At 44.6% G+C, this 17,582-nt stretch overlaps 1 protein-coding gene and 1 non-coding gene across 3 annotated transcripts in view; one reads left to right on the top strand and one right to left on the bottom strand.

Moving 5' to 3' along the window:
• Nucleotides 1–69: 69 nt before the first annotated feature.
• On the bottom strand, nucleotides 70–141 carry Trnat-cgu (transfer RNA threonine (anticodon CGU)). Its single transcript has one exon. It is a non-coding gene; the product is annotated as a tRNA-Thr (tRNA).
• Nucleotides 142–5,849: 5,708 nt separating this feature from the next.
• LOC135394757 (uncharacterized) overlaps nucleotides 5,850–17,582 on the top strand; it is a 96,712-nt gene continuing 84,979 nt past the window's right edge. The window contains exon 1 of one of the 2 annotated variants that reach the window (XM_064625697.1): nucleotides 5,850–6,077. The gene's annotated coding sequence lies outside the window, so the exon portion shown is untranslated. The remainder of the gene's footprint in view (nucleotides 6,078–17,582) is intronic. The other variant, XM_064625694.1, reaches the window with a different exon arrangement.

Consider the following 17,582-nt stretch of genomic DNA (forward strand, 5'->3'; position numbering starts at 1 on the left):
AGGAACATTGCGAACATCTACTACATCCTCATTGCCGCTATATTGCTACAGCATCCTAAAAATAAAAACTGCCGCCAGTGAGGTTTGAACTCACGACCCCTGGTTTACGAGACCAGTGCTCTACCACTGAGCTATAGCGGCGCTGAATATCCCTGCCCTTAAAAGCGCGTGACAAGCCGGCGCCTATATTTTTTTTTTTTGCCACTTTTTCCTCCTCCCAACGGTTTGGATGCCCGCCACGCGATTATTTTCTCCTCGCATGTACAGCGCATCATGGAGAGGAGGAGGGCCATAGTTCCAATGGGAGAGGAGAACAGACTGACGCACGGCGAGAGAGAGCAACTGTTCAAGGTCATCGCGCAGACCACTTTTCTGTTTGCGTGTTTTCTTTTTGGGGGAGCGCTGCACAGCAAACCAACCTGGCGCACCTAGGAAAAGCGTGAGATTGTTTAAATGACGTAGGGATTGAGTTGGGGGCGAAGACAAAGGACTAACGAATAAAAGCATACAAAAAACGCGGCAGAGCGTTGATAGAAGTTGTGCTACGTTGCTTTGTTAAGTCGGTTTGTTTGCTCTGGGCACGCTTGCACGAAACCTTTAGGACGAATAGACACAGCCACAACGACGTTCTCTTTGCCAGGGCATTGTGTGTGTGGAACATTTTGCATGAAAAGTTCAAGACGACTCATACAAATCATATCATGCGACGAGCGCGGCTGAGCAGCACAGAGTTGCTGCTCTCAAACAGTTTTGTGCAAGCGGGCCAGAGCCCAGAGGTACACTGTCTGCGTTATGTTTACACCAGGGAGATGGGGTGGGGGTGTCATCATAGCAACAGTTGCAACACTCCCCACCCCCTGTAGGGGGCGTACAGATAATAAAGAAAAGGACCGTCGACAGACATTTGTGGAAGGGGTGTTTAGGGGTGTAATGAGGTTCAGTACAAATCACTGCCACAAAACACTGTCTTCGTCGATACAACAGCATGATTCAACGAGAAATCCGACATCATTTGGCATATTCAGTGATTGTTATAAATTGTTGTGATTGTTGTTATAATTGTCTTTTGTATTTTTTTTTTTTTTTGCCCATGTAATACCTCCTGGCTTTCGGGTTTCTAACCATAAATAAATAAATATTCCGCGACGGTACCAACAGGAGATTTGAGGTTCGTCTCACACATAGAAATATGAAAAAAAAAAGAAAAAAAGAGAGAGAGAGAGAAGAGAGACGAACTGTTCGAAGCAGAACAGAATTCACATTACGACTGATATCCCTCCATCTGCTCGACAGTGAAGCATCGGGCTCTCCCTGAGAAACTATATATATATATACAAGCGGAATCAAGTCGCGCTATACTCCTGCATCAAAACGTATAGCAAGAACAGGAAGGAAGCGATGGAAACACAAACTACATGCACGCTCATATCTGCGGGCTTAGAGCCGCGCAGTGGACTAACAAACAGTCGGGGGGATTCTGGAACGCAACGCAATTGGAGCAAGCAAAGCCGCCTCGCTGCGGGATTGGGCTCGTGAATCATTGATAAAGTATCCAACGGAGCTTTTCCATTTCAGTTTAGTATGGTAGTGTAAGATTGCAGCTTCCCTCTCGGGCGCAGAAGCCGTTCTCCTTCTTATTCTTGTTGTCTGTCTTCATATAAATGCCTTTGGAATTGGTTACGTGCAGGTTTCCTGCAGAGATTGTCTCGCCAGCGAGAAGTGTAAGAGATCCGAGGCCTCAAGTGATACCACCGGTGGAACGTAAGGTGTGCTGCGACTCTCAAAATTGTACTTTATATGAGATGGCTCGAGTGCAGAGACAGAAAAGAACACAAAATTCCGAGCGTAATGTGCGTGAACTATAAGGCGCGGCGAAATAAGGGTGATACAAACAATTTATAGGTTCGGTGGATGTGGGAATGAGTGTTATTCCAGCGTGGAAGGGTGACTTTTCTCGGCATTATTACCCGCAAATACCTCGTCCAGCAAACCAAAGGATATTCACCGGGGACGCATGGATTTTTTGGTGATGCTCTATATGGATGCAACACTCGAGGTAAAACGAGCTCGTAAAATTTGTTGCCTGAAAAGTCTAACTGACAGTGAGTCACCGCTTAATTACGTATATCAATGATATAATTTCTTGCTGTATTGTGGTGATGACTGGTAACATATTACACCGGACCTCGTCGAAGAACGTGAGATAAAATCAGAGCGTGACAATTCGACATTTAAATGCTCGTTTCAAACTTTGCTCCCAGAGGAAGTTGTACGATCGGCAGGTGACGGCATTGCGCGCTCTTGTCGACTTCCTCAGCGGTTCGAACCTGCTTGACACTCTGTGACAACTTCTGTGACACCCTGTGTTCGCGCGGTCTCTGACATTATGAACGAGTGAGTGTTTCTTGGTGCCTAAGCCTAACGTCTCCCCTTCCCCCCTTTTTTTTTCTTTATGCTTTCTTCTGCTTGACCCACTCTGCCTCTTTCCTGTTCTTTTTTTTCATTTTTTTCTCTATATACCCACAAACACGTTTCGGATTAGCCAGTCCTGACTGGGACGGGACTAACCTCTCCATATTTTCCTTTATATATCCAATCGAAGCACAAACGTATAATGTTCGTGGGATACACTACAAACACTTGGAAAAGGAAGTAACTGGAGTGGAGGAGTGGATACATAAAAATCACATAAGGTAGTAGAATTTAAGGTACATTTAAGGTACTTGAGTGTTGGTAAGGAAAGTAGAATTACTTTTTTTCTGATAAAGCGTAGACATTATTGGTTCGTTGCACGATATGTATTTCACACTGTTCGACTGTCAATCTTCGTCTCCCTTTTTGACAAATAATCTAGTTGGTCAATATGTTGTTTCCCTTCTTTATAATGCGTCGAACAGACGAAAAAGGCAATGGAAGCAAGGTTACCATAGGCACTTGAGGCTTTGTATGTATTTGTCCTTTCTATATGTGTTCCAGCCTCAGAACATCAATCGCCACCATGTTCAAGGTTACCTTGTTGTAAATCTGGACATGGTATGAAGACCAACGGGCGAACAAAAAGTAATTCGGGTATCGAGTAGAAAATACAAAAAAAAAAAACTAAGTTATTTTAAATAGGAGTACAAATGTCTTTCAAAAAAGTACGGAGTAAGATACTAAAATACTAACAAAAGTGTTTAAAGTACAGTATTTTGAGTGCGGTATTCTAAAGATACTGTCGGAGCATCACTTAGTTACACACGCCAGTGATCAGTAGGAATAAGCTGAACTGGATCGAATAATAAGCCCACCGTTAGCCCATCTTCGCAATACAATACACTAGGAAGAGATGTTCAAAAGGAAGGTACTCTTCCAAGGAAGCCACTTTGCCTCCTCGAGTATAGCCTTGTTCGACGGCATCTTATTTCACCTTTATTTCGTCCGACGCGATTCGCCGAATAAAGCTTGTTTAGATCTACGATGATCTACTCTCCCTCCTTAGGGCCATTATTCCGGTCCGTTGCAGTGCAGTCGCTGGTCTTTTCGTGTACGTTATGCTGTATAGCGCATGGCTTACAAGGCTTGCATAATGTATAGGTAAGGCCACTCCAGCGACTCAAAGAAGCGATACGTCCTGCTCTGGGGAAACGTGACTTTTCGAAGCTGTTTGGTCCTCCTTTCGGAAATGGATCACTTCAGTAGCTCGAGAAACGAAACTAAAATGGGAAAAGGGAGTGAGGGAGTGATGACGTGACTCCTGGTGGAATTTACGTTATACCACGCAGCATATACCGACTGGTATACGTATACGGAAATACGAGTGTTGTCCCAGAACTCGTAAAGGAGAGACGGGCGGAATAATGTAAGCGTAAACGCAGTCAGTATATTGTAACATACGCGTTGTGCGCAAGTCAGTGGCAACGAACGAAGGTATGTGTAATGCACAGTGTGTGTACTATAGTGGTTTTCTGTGTCCCGCGACTGACATGTCGTCTCGACGGGTTTCCTGCGGTATTTTCGCGTTCAGGGAAGAAGCGCTTCGCTTGTTTGCGACGCTCGTCAATTTTCTTTTCTATTTTGTTGGAGTCAAAAGACAGGTTGATGTCGCCGGTTGAACAAAAAGTTCGCGAGCTGTCAGACGGGGATTTGTGAGACGGGTAGATACGCTAAGCGCGCGCGCGCCTATACGTTGACCTCGTTCGACGTCGACGTTCGCGACGAAGGCGATTTAGATTTAGAAGAGCAGCGGCTTTTGTTGATACGTTGATAAACTCGTGTATCTAATCTCCCTTATCAATGCCGCTCTGCTTCAGTCTTGCTTGAGCTTTATCCCGAGCTCAGCGACTTTGTATCACGAAAGCTGCAGTTGTAGCACAGCCTGTATACTATAGCTATTATTTCGAAGGAGATGTCTGTAGCTGTAAGTACGTTGCAGCGCACCAAAGGACAACTCGAAATTCTTATATAGTGACTGTATAAATAAGTAAACTCCCCGTCCGTCATCACAAAATAAAGTTGTTGTTGTCTAAATAAGCCCGGTACATTCAGAAACGAGAAACAAAGTTGGTTTGGCAGTCGGCGAAAGAACAGGGAAGCTTATATTGAAACCGAAACTCACAGAGGCTCCTCTCTCTAGCCTCCTGGACCCCGCGTGACGTCACAGGTATAGTCTCGTACGGGCTGTCGGCTGTTTATTTGGTTTTGGGCACGCGCTTGGTAACTTCTTTGTGCGACATGGATGACGTTTCATCTGCTTCTTCGATTTCGTTGTAAAGTATACTCTCCATTGGTAGAACAGAACCTACAGAAAGGCGCGCGCGAAGAATACCGGTGAGGCCTGAAGCCCAGTGTTGCTGGACCGCTCTTCCGTGGAGGAGCGCTGCATCACTCGAAGGAAAATATTCGTTTTCTAATTATCTATGCCATCTGGGAATGAGAAATTGTGACCACTGTGAACCGAGCTCAAGCGCAAGAATTATGCCATTTCAATCCAAGAATTCGGCGCAACAACCCTGTATAGCGAAAGTTTAGACCGGAGGTCAAATATCACTCCGAAAGCACCTCTCATATTCTATTGAAGGTTTGATGCCCATTCTGTACTCCCCTCTGTAAATAGGTAGACCCCAGATTTGAATGGTTCCCTACGTACTGTCGCGACATGGGTCTCTCACTGTCGCTTATCGAAGTGTATTACCAATGCAAGAGTATCTACATGCAGTGCTGTTCTCTGGAAGAGTACGAACACTTCGTGAACGCGAAACAGATTGGATTACAGGTGTGCTTCGTTTTATGCCTCTGCACGCACAGCAGCACACACAAAGCTTGATTTTCTTACTAAAATGTTTCGAATATCGATGAAAGAGCATATCCTGAAGCCTCTGTCGCAATTATATCTAGGGCATACTCTTATCCTGTCACGGGTTATACACCCGATGATAGGTTGATTATATATTTTGGCACTTAATTCACTTCTAACGTCAACAAATCGCACGTGATTAAACAAGCCGAAGAACTGCTTCGAACTGCTTATTCAGATGCAAGCTGCTGTTCTTCAAAAACATCTAATGTCTCGCGTGTAATCTGGTAGTGTTCTCAAGCGGTGAATCACCCCATCTCATTGTCACGATTTAGTTGTTGTTGCTCTTCAAAAACTCGATCCCAATCAACGTCCACTCCTCTGTCCTTTCGCGCACATCTTCCACGCAGGACACCCGAGCATGTCCCGCAACACCGTCTCCGCTTCTCCCGGCCGTATCGCTTTTCCTTTGGCTAATCCGAGGACACCTTCCGATGCACCGAAACAGGAAGTCCTGTATTGACTTCCGCAACGTCACGGCGTCCAGCGCTCGTAGCGGGCGCGACGAGAATGAGAGGCGCTCTTCTCTCGTGGCTGCGATCCGCCGCGCGCGCAGTTGGTCCGCGCGCACTGCTGAAACGCACGCGACTGCACTGCTTGGATATCAATTCACATCGGATGCTGGCATCGTGAGCCTCGGCTTTTTGGAAAGGTCGTAAGAGGAGGAAGAGGAGGACAATAGCCTTCTTGTTCTTGGATGTGTTGTACATGAAGGAGACAACGTGCCAGTCTGCACGGCCTGGTGAGTCACGCCTGATTGTTTGATTGATGTGAGGAATCCTGGCTGACACTGCGTAGTAACGGGGAAAATGTGCAGAAAATGCCCTTCACTTAATTTACAGCAATGTTGATTTGCGTCTTCTATTACCTATTTTTTTCCAACGCGGCGAGATGTCAGCTTATAGGAGTAAAAGACATGGTTGCGTAACGTCTAATTCCCTCCGCCGCCTTTTTCTCATTTGTTGCAGTGGTAAATCATCAAATTGAACAAGACATGATATGATCAGAGTTGATATGAGCGCTACGTTTTTTTGCTAATGATGATGATGATGATCGAAGTTTTTGTGGCTCATCGACAATAAAGGTCGTAATGCGCCAGCGCTGTGATTAAGATGAGGCGAGTTTAAAATAGATAAAATGTTTGCTAATAACCGATTATCGAAAAGCTTCTTGGTTTAACAGTCGTTATCATTCTTGTCATTTCATCTTATCAATTATAACAATAAATAGACATAGATATTTTTTATTTTTATAATTTGCTCACCACATATTGCAAAAATGGAGAAAAACAATGTATTTTAAAAATAAGGGGCGTGTGATGGGATCATGAACACACGATTGTATTGAATACGCAGTAAGCATACCAATCTGAAAAGGTACTTTTGTTTTGTCCTCTTCCGACTCTTCTTGAAAGGATGCCGTCAATCTCACAAAACGTGTCGCGCGGGATATGACTTATTCGGATACCGCAAAAAAGAAAGAAAGAAGAAAAAAAAAGCACTGAGTGAGTTTATTCATGCAAACGGTTTCAAACTTCTGCAAACATATGGACGCCGAAAATGTTGTTTTATCAACATATCCTCTACTCAAAACTAAAAAAGAAAAGAAGAAAAACGATGTAATCAACACAGGGTGTATTTGATCAAGATAAAGGTTGTATTTCCGATTCCCCCACAATGTAGCACCCGTTTTTACACAAAGTTTCACTGTGTTTGTCGTACTGAAAGTGTAGGGAGAAACACACACACACACACACACACACACACACACATAATGTATCAGTCTTTCGATTTTTCCGTGTGGAAGCAAATTTTACGTATTACACACATTTAGCAGCATCACCCAGCTTCTTTCTTCTCTCTCCCCACTTCATCGTCAAAATATAATTGCTGTTCTTCTTCTCTCTCTCTCTCTTTTTTACCAGTTTACCACTTTGCGGAAGCCTTATTATTAAATCCGCGCAGAAATTATTCATGGGCTGTTTTCTTTCTTTTCTTTTTTTTTTTCGCCGCAAACTTCCGAAATGTCTCGAATTGAATGGTTTATCGTTTATATTCCTTTCAGTTTCATCCGGGCCTGTGATTATATGCGTGTGAAATATGAAAGTGAGCCAATAATACAAACCCCATTCCCTCCTTGATAACGAATGGCGACCCTCGCCTATGAATACCTCCCATTGTGCATTGTGGCGCCCTGTTGTGCATCTAAGGTTACATCTGAATTATGCACTGCCCTCCCCTGTATACATTCATTTCTTCGCCCGCGGCCTGCCTTCTTTGTGCGCTGCAGGAACTCTTTCGGTGTCGACTAACAAATGGATGTCGCCCCGAGGAGTTGTTGCGCTGACGCTCGCAAAAATTACGCTCGTCACGGTAATTTTTAATAGCGTGGAAATTTCGAAGAGCGCTGAGGTCCGCATATGTATGCATATACGTGCATGCTTGACGATGTGGAGACTAAGAGAGGCGCGAGCACGCTGCATAATTACCTGGTACGAGGATTTTACGAGAATAAATAATAATAGAGATGGGACGAATCCAAAATCCAGTTTTTTTTTTCGAATCCGAATCCAAATCCAAATCCAAGGAAGATTCTGCGAATCCACGAATCTTACGAATCTCGAATCTTTCGAATCCTTTCTTTAAAAAAGAGTTTAAAACGCCAAGAAAGAAAGAAAAAAAAACTTATACTGAAAAGTGTTTTGAAGCAGAATATGATACATTTGTTTAATGAAAAGCAAATTAAATAATAGTTCAGTTTCGGAAGAAAATATACCCATATAGTTCTTCTGAAACGTAAATCCATGTAACATATTGTTCATCGACTACGAGAAGTACATAAATTCGCGAGTCTGAATTATTTCCATAAAACTAAGCAACAATCGAAAGCAAAACCATATTATACTTTTAAACGTGTAATGTAACAGTTCCTGCCTGAACTCTTTCAGTTCAGAGCAATGTAAACAAAGAAACGAGAAAACACCCGTCGGTCAATATGAGGCTTTCGCGGACTCCAGAGTCGCCAGTTTGAAAAAGAAACAAACAAACGTGGTTGGTGGATTCGAAAGATTCGACTCGCCGTTTTGGGCAATGGGATTCGGATTCTCGAATCTCGAATCCCCTGCCTATAGGTTTTGTTGAGACGAGGATTCGCGTATTCGGTTGGCAGATCCCTAAATAATATGCTTGTAGTGAATGCATACCGACCGTGACTCTCCGTTGCAAGCTGGAGCATGTTCGCGAACTATGAGAGAAGGAAACGTCCCGGTATATATCTCAGACTCCAACTGCAGACGTCGTTATATAGCCACTGTACCGACAACGGTACAATGCAGGGATATTTTTATTCACGGTGATACACGGAGGGCCGCAGTGCACTCTTAAAAATGAACTTCACCACATAGCACGCCCCAAGCCAACCATAATCCCGAGTGACATCGTTCTCTCACATGATTTGGGGAAAACGGGAGGCGTACGCCTTTTTGTGACAATTAACATTTCTGCATAAGTGTCACAAAAAGGCGTACGCCTCCCGTTTTCAATAAATCAAGGAAGGGAACGATATCACACGGGATGATGGTTGGCTAGGAGCATGCTATGTGGTGAAGTTCATTTTTAAGAGTGTGGGGCCTTGAGTGAGAGGCGCGAGCTCCTATAAATAGTATACAAACAGTAACCACGAACAAGTAATGCCCTCTCACACTTTCAGAGAAAGGATGTGAAAAGGGCAACGTACACTCTCAGAAAAAGGGTGTGAAAAGGTGGTGACTTCTATAGTTACCACCTATAGGTCAACGTAGCGTCTGATAAAGGGTGTAGAAGGGTGGTAAAAGCAATTATCATATATCCAAATTGCTACAAAAAGGCGTACGCCCCCCCTCATTCACCGATTCAGAAGCGGTAATCCTACACTCTTAAAAATGAACTTCACCGCATAGCACGCTCTTAGCCAACCATTATCTCGAATGATATCGCTATGTGCCCTGATTTGTTCAAAGCGGTAGGCGTACGCCTTTTCTGTGACACTAATGCGGTTCATAATTGTCACAAAAATGGCGTACGCCCCCCGTTTTCAACAAATCAGGGCAGATAACGATATCAATCGAGATGATGGTTGGCTAGGAGCGTGCTATGCGGTGAAGTTCATTTCTAAGAGTGTAGGTAGCAGGTACAACTTTGCACAAATTTTTGGGTAGAACATATGCGATAACTATTACCTCCTAAAAGGCGTAACTGCTCCACCCTTTTTTCTAAGAGTGCAAGGTCCTTGGGACACTTAAATAAATCAATAAATAAACAATACGATTCCAGGTTGGTAGTGTGACATCACTACGCATGAGAAACAGAGCTAGTCATAATGAACGCAACAACGAGGACAAATCAATAAATAATATTGGTGGAACATCTGACGTTGTGTATTACAACCAGGGAAATGTATCTATTAAACTGTAGATCCGTCTATATATATACACGTGAAACACACACCACGAGTTAAGACGAAGTCAGGGTACATTCCAGACAGCGCACAATAACCGATGCAAGCCGTTTCAACAGCTTGGCATGCCATACTGAAACAGTGAGTCAGCACCAGTATCAAATGACGCTTCTCAATACCCTCCAACCCAGGTGGAAGCCGTCGGTTGGAGTTTGTTTGGTTCGTTGTAACGCAAGTACGTGCTCCGGAAAGGCGTAACAACCAGCGGGGATGGCAACCGACGGGGCAGGTGCTTCGTGTCTACAGGCTTCACCCTGGGTCCCGTCTTTCACTGGGTCCCGTCTTTCTCATCTTCATGTTGGATCATGGATGGGAACTGGAGGAATGTTGACAACAACAAAAAAACTGATAAAAAGCGGAGTATTATGCGGCATTTTCACCGTCGGCTCCTTTACTCCGATTGATTGATTGATTGAGATCTCGTATAGTTACTTTTCTGCCTTTGTGCACTGATATTTTCTGGCCATGAGGACCCCATGTCATGCTAAGGGCAAGGATGTAATGTCATTGTCCACTCGTCATCCCATCACTTTATCAATCTCGTTATCTCGTTATCAGTTGATATATCATACTAACCACTGTGTACCGTGAGGTAGTGAGCCACAAAATTAAATGTCAGATTTCCTCAACGATCGTCATTTCATGTACACGTGTTTGTTGTTGTTGGTCTTCACACGCAAAAGTTCGCATAAGCGTTTTTCATTTTTGTACATTTAAGCTCGGGAACCTATAGGTTTCTTAAAATTTTGTTTCGTGCTCGTAGAAATCGTAAGCAAAATTTGCTCGTTCATCAACAATGCCATTTCAGTAGATATTTCCATTTGCGCTTTATTACACTGAAGAAGAACGGTCAAGCGACACCAAACGGGCGTCGGACGCATCAATGAGGGGCTGGAGGCATTAAGAGCAGCAAGCCATTAGACTTTGGCTGGCCACTCTCATCACTTATAAAGGAGAAGAAGATTTTAACGACTGAATTATTCAACTGGTACATTCGGTCTCGGTGATTTCGTGGACCACTTCGGTTGCACACTCAATAACAGAACTTCCACCTTAACAAGCTCGGAACCAAACAAAACTCAAAACGACGTCGTATACTCTTGTTAGAAATAAAAAGGTACACATTTTCGTGTTAACAAAACAAATATCCAAACTGATACAAAAGACGTGCACCTACTTTTCTTTTTTTCCAACAAGTCAGGAAATAGAACGATATCGTTTTGAATGAAATAGTTGGTCGTTAGCGTATAACTAGTGAGTGAGTTAGTTTTAGTTACTTATAGTTAGTTATCGTATGGTATGCGGTGAAGTTCTGCTTTTAAAGTGTACGTTAATTGCCACAAAAAAGATGTATACACCCTCCCCTCGAATCATCAAACGATAACCGTGTCAATCGGCGCAATGATTGGTGCGTTTCGTGCTGTACAGTGATGGTGTGTTTTTGGGACCAGCTCCCGTGGCTCAGCAAAGTTCCTGAAACGCATGATCACCTTTTCTTAGACTGCACAGAAGCCCAGTTCTTCTGGGACGATCTCCAGTATAAAGTTTTCAAAACTCGACTTCGGCTTAACCCACACACCATACGGTTTCTCCCATTACACCCGAGGGAAACAGTCAGGTACGATATTGTCATGCTTATAGCCTTGTACTGTCTGTGGAAACTTCGTATGGCTGACAGGAACGAAGAACCGTTAATGCCTCCTATGAAATACTTTAAGATAGAAATATCTCAACTTAAGCTGTGCCTTATGCGATGTTTAGAGATGCCAGATTGGTTAGAAACATTGTCTGATGCCCTTACGTACTTGTAAAATCGTATGTACAAATTCAAAAGGTCTTCAGTTTCCTCTTTAGACGTTTTGTAATGGCCCACGGCGTTGCGACCGTGTACGTACCTGTAGTTGTGTGCACTTGTGTGTTTTGTTAATAAAAGGTGGAAAAGAAAAAAAAAGCTCCCGTGGCTCAGTGGTTAGCGTGCTGGCCATGACACGTCGAGACTGGGAGGTACCCGGGTTCGAATCCTGGTGCGGGCTGTGCTGTCTGGGGTCTGTCCTAGGTTTTCCTCAGACGCCTTCAGACATATGTCAGCACAGATCCCTTAGAAGTCGGCCCAGGACTCCCCCAGGGCGTCAGCCGTGACGTTGCCCACCTCTGTGACGAGCACCACAATTTCGCGCCACACAAATTTCGCCGCACAAATTTCGTGCAATTTGTGCCACAATTTCGTTCATAACCGTGCTAAACCCTTTTTGCGACCTCCTGACATCCGACGAGCACACCTCTTGACAGACGAGACAGCCGAACAGCCTTCGATCAGCCGCAAACATCCCGTGAAAGCGAAATGGAGCGTAAAAACTATAACTACCACGTACGTGAGCGACAGAGGACACACATCGATTCCCTTCCCGTGTCACTCCATCCGCTTCCCATAATCGATGCAAACATTGGTCATACGAGACGGGCCCGTCTTGGTGCGTGGAAAAACTGTCCAGATTTCCGTCGTCGATCGTGTCCCAGCTAATGCTGTAACACCCGATATTTCCTCTCGGGATAGCGGGATTCTCTCGTTGCTAGCATACGCCACGGCCGGGAGTTCGCAGCAGAAGGAGGCCCTCGTTAAAAGGGCACTATAATGCGAAAACAACTTACCCCGAAATGAAAGTCCGTGTTTCAATTAGTACACTTCAAACAAAATTAGTTGACACAATGCTACCGTTTTAGAAGAAAAACGCAATCAAAACAGGGCCGTCTTTGGCGGCAACAATTGGGATATCCAGGAGGTAAAGATTGGCGGCATCCAACGAGACAGCAGTAGAAGCTCACGCACACACTCTTAAAAATGAACTTCACCGCATAGCACGCTCCTAGCCAACCACGATATCGAATGATATCGTAATGTATGTGCGACATTACGAGCTTATTCGAATCTTCACTCTTAAAAATGAACTTCACCGCATAGCACGCTCCCAGCCAACCATTATCGCGAATGATATCGTTATCTGCCCTGATTTGTTGAAAACGGGAGGCGTACGCCTTTTTTGTGACAATTATGAACAGCATAAGTGTCACAGAAAAGGCGTTCGCCTCTCGTTTTCAACAAATCAGGGCAGATAAGGATATCATTCGGGATAATGGTTGGCTGGGAGCGTGCTATGCGGTGAAGTTCATTTTTAAGAGTGTTGGTACGAAAGAAGTTGCAATCATTAAATATCTCACTTCTCAGCTCTCTGCCACTACAGATTTGTTGTACAGTTGTAGGCAAGAATAAACTGCAATAAAAAAAATCCTGGCCGATTAACGATTATACATGATTCGAGAACTGCTGTTTCCTTTTCTTTTTTTTTCTTTTTTTTTGCTGTTGTTGTTGAAAATTTAAATACGACAACACACATTTACATGCCTCATGTGCAAACCTATAATAAAAGCAAACTGATGAAAACCACCGCCCACAAGGCGCGATCTTCTTTATTTATTATCTTTATTTATATCGCAGCCATTAAATTGGCTCGCGGATCTTCTTGTGGCGAGTATATATGACCTACGGGATACCGCTGCGCATACATCAAATACATCATGCATAGCGTGTCAGTAGACAACCACCTATAGGATGTCGCGATAAATATCAATTAGGCCTCCAAGCAAGTTTCAGCCCCCTGTATATCTCAATAACGGCGGTAGCGCCCATGAAAGGACTACCCTTCCCCTACGGCGCTGTTTAGGTGATGGGCTTTATTGCCCCGGTTTTTGCCATAATTGAAGCGATAGTGGCTTCAGCTATATATTGGCTCCTGCATGGTATGTCTATACGATGCGGCACATAGGGATGCTACCATGTTTGTACTAATTAGTTGGAGGGGCCTATTATGTTTCGTGTAAACTACGTGAAGCACACGTCGAGGACAGCGCGAACGCGTTTAAGGATGGTTATTAAATTTTAGTGGGAGTCGCCAACTGCGTAAAGTTTACCTGTTGATGATTTTGAAGTGGAGATGAGGGGTGAAGTATGTTTCGAAGGGCTGGCGCTTTGATTTATTTATTTATTTTTGTAAGAGAAGGTTTTTTTTTTGTCGTCCCCTGGCCTTGTCAGTCGCACCAGCAATAACAGATGCTGCACTCTCAGAACGGAGCTTCACCGCATAGCACGTTGTCCACGAACGAATGATGCACTCTTAAAAATGAACTTCACCTCACAGCACGCTCCTAGCCAACCATAATCACGAATGATATCGTCATCTGCCCTGATTTGTTGAAAACGGGAGGCGCGTACGGCTTTTTTTGTGACAATTACGAAGAGCAGCCGATCCTGCCATCACCCCCCCCCCCCCTCCTTTTTAAGAGTGTAGTTTCGTGTGTGTTGTGCGGTGAAGTTTTCTATTAAGAGTGTGGCAATAAACGTAAGCTGCTTTTCATTTTGTGACGATAAATCCTCAGGCTGTGATATGGTACGATGACAACCTCATCACAGGCTATCGCATAGCCGACGTTGCTTTCTCTTATTCAGCAGCTGTTCTTTCGCATTCCCTATATGTCACGCCGAACAATGTCCAAACAGAACCTTGAAACTCGTCCAGCACAGGAGTACTCGTCACACGCGGACGAAATTGCAGTTCTCGGAAATTAGCGCAACACTTGGTACAGAATCCGTAATAACAATGCGTATTTATAGACCCCTACATTGAGGGGTATTTACCGACATGCACGGCGCAGAAAGGGTATAGAGAAGAGAGGGAATTGGTCGTTCCATCCACCTGCTGCTGCGGCCGCGATTGAATCGGCGACGATTGCTCGACAGAGATCGATGAAAAAAGATTTGCTCCATTCGCGGGAAGCCAATGTGCTCTCTTCCTATATGACACGCGGACAAACGACGGGCCGCAATTTCTGCGACCTTGTTCCCGTCCCGAAGGTATTACTGTGTTAATGACTGTGCTTTTTATTGTTTTTTGTATGAACGTTTATGCACATTTTATTAGCGGAACTCTATATATTTTTCTGTACGCTCTTGCGCTTTCACAGCGTGAATGCTGTTACAGGCTACCATTCGAAAGGAATCTTTTTTTAAATAACCTACATGTTTGAACACTCTGCCGACTGCGTCCCAAGCAGCACAACATCTTGGCCTAATATTGGCAATACTGGCCTTACATTGGTCCGATCTTGGTCCGATATTAGACCAATATTGGCAATACTGGCCCAACATTGGTCCGATCTTGGACCAATATTCGGCCGACATTGTCGATATTGGTCCAATATTGGGACAAGATGTTGTGCTGCTTGGGGTAACATGTTTAGGGCCATATGCCAACACTGATCTTCGGGTGAGCGCACTCTCCCCATCTTCCTTCTCTTCCTCCTCTAGCCACAACCGCGTTTTCAGAAAGGGCGACTATATGCTGCACGCTATAGCCGGAGGCCCGTGTCTCATTGCGGACGTGCTAACCTAAAAAAAAAAAAAAGAGTAGAGTGTCAAAGCTAACCGATATTGTTGCCGCCATCACGGAGCTGAACCGATTGAAGAAATTTCGGTTACCGGAATAATAACGGTTCAGAACATTTGAAATTGCCTGTCTGAGGACCTTAAACCCTTAATATTTTTTAGTGTCACTCACCGTTTCTATTTCGCTCTCTATAACGCACAGTAGCACAAGAAACTATCGTAGCAACGCAATGGGCGTTTTCTGGAGTCGAATACGTACTGTCTCCACAAACAGTCTCGCCCGACATTCATAGGTAATGTTATGTTGCTGCGCTCGCTTCTAAAGTAGTCATGTATATGTTAATAGAGACGCTGTCTGACGCTTTTGTTGTTGTTGTTGTTGTTGAAGATATATTTTGTACATTGCTCAGTCGCCTACGATTTACAATCCCATGAAGGCTCTCTTCTTGTCTAGCCAGGTCTGCGTTCATTCTGATTTCATTATGTTCACCCCCGAAACTACAACTAAACAGCGAAAAGAAAAAGATAAGTCTTACCGTTGTCGTTATTGGACGCGTTGCTATACGCAAAGAGATTTTTCAGTTTCATCGCACATATTTTATAAAACGAAACGGTTTTGGACCGGTTAATTCGCGAACCGATTTGAACCGACACATGTGTCGATCGACCTGGAGCTGAATTGGAACCGAACCTTTATGCCTGAATCCGAACCTGAGCCGAAACGAATAAAATATTCGGTTCGACATCCTGCAGTTGTACCAAGACGTCCAACATGACGACAGTATTGCCCAAGCCCGGCAGTCGGGGACCTGCACCGGCAAAGTCTCTAAAAACAGAATTTCACCACGCCGATATGGGCAACATCCCAAATAACGGGATGAATATACGCCGTTTTGTGATACCTATGCAGGTGTGCTATTTGGCACAAAAGGTGGTGGTGGTGGTGGTGGGTGGTGGTGGTGAGGGTGACGGTGAAAGGGCTTGCCGTTGTCGGCCTCACGTATGTGGGCAACGTCACGACTGACGCCCTGGGGAAATGTGCGTCCTGGGCCGACTTCTAGGGGAAACAACAACAACAACAACAACAACTAAATCATGACTATGACCTGTGGGAACTGTGCCGACATATGCCTGAAAGCGTCTGAGGAAAAACCCCAGACAGCACAGCCGGCACCGGAATTCGAACCCGGGTATCTCCCAGGTACCTTTGGCACAAAAACACGTATACGCCCCGCGTTTTCAACCAATCAGGACTGAGAACGATTCCATTCTGCGCAGTGGTTGGCTTTCAACGTTTCATGCCGTGAAGTTCTATTTTCAGAGCGTAAAGCAAGACGCATTTTTCGCATGTAAACTTCTATAGACCACTTTACTGTTTACAAACAATCGGCGCCATCTGCGCATGCGCAGGGTTGGTGTGGGCAAAACACACTGAACGCAGCGTGCGAATGTTTTCCGCAAGTGCGACATCGGCCGTGTTGCACTGCTACACTGCACACGATTGTCTCCTTCCACAATACCCGAATAATTTAGAGCTCTGAAAGAATGAGACAAGTGTTGCTACAAGACGAAGTTGTTTATGAACGGTATACAACACGACGATCCCTTTGCTCTGTACATCGACAAGCGGACAGCCCAGCCACAAAACATGCCGCCGATCACAATCTACATTGTAGTTTATCTAATATTTTCCCCGAGCCATTTCACTGCTGGTACTGTGCAAGCGTACAACTCACTGGAAGTACACAATTACTTCACCTTAGTTAGTGTTAAAGTTATACTGCATTGAAACGCGTTTGGCGCAGTGCCAAGAGATGCAGCCAATTTTTTTGTTTGTGTTTGTTGTTTTGCGAGTCCATGTATTAAAGGTCGATTTACGTAAACGAAACCGAAACATGTCCACGACAACGCGCGAAAACATCTGACCAATCTTGAACGGACGTCGAGAATGGCGGACTTCCTCCCGTAACCTACTACACCGTAACGTCACCTCACAGTATAGTGCCTTTCTCAACGTGAAATAGCATCACCAACTTCCTGCTTCGGTGTGTCTTTCTCCCGTTTCCATTCACTGAATCCGATGAGAGAATGCCCCGCTCTAGGACTAAGCTAACCGATTCGGCTCCGTTCATTCGGGGGGGGGGGGGGGGGGGGTCTTTTCCTCTCTGTTTGAGGAATCCCGCTCTTCGATGATCGCATCCGACGTCTCTTTCCCTCTTTTTGTGTAAGGAGCAACTTTTCGATCTCTTCTTTTCAGGAAGAGTTCCTCCGCGTTTTTGTCCCAGACGGCTTCGTGTGTCTCGTAATGACGAAGTA

This window comes from Ornithodoros turicata, chromosome 5, assembly GCF_037126465.1.
Source record: "Ornithodoros turicata isolate Travis chromosome 5, ASM3712646v1, whole genome shotgun sequence".
Lineage (NCBI taxonomy): Eukaryota > Metazoa > Arthropoda > Arachnida > Ixodida > Argasidae > Ornithodoros > Ornithodoros turicata.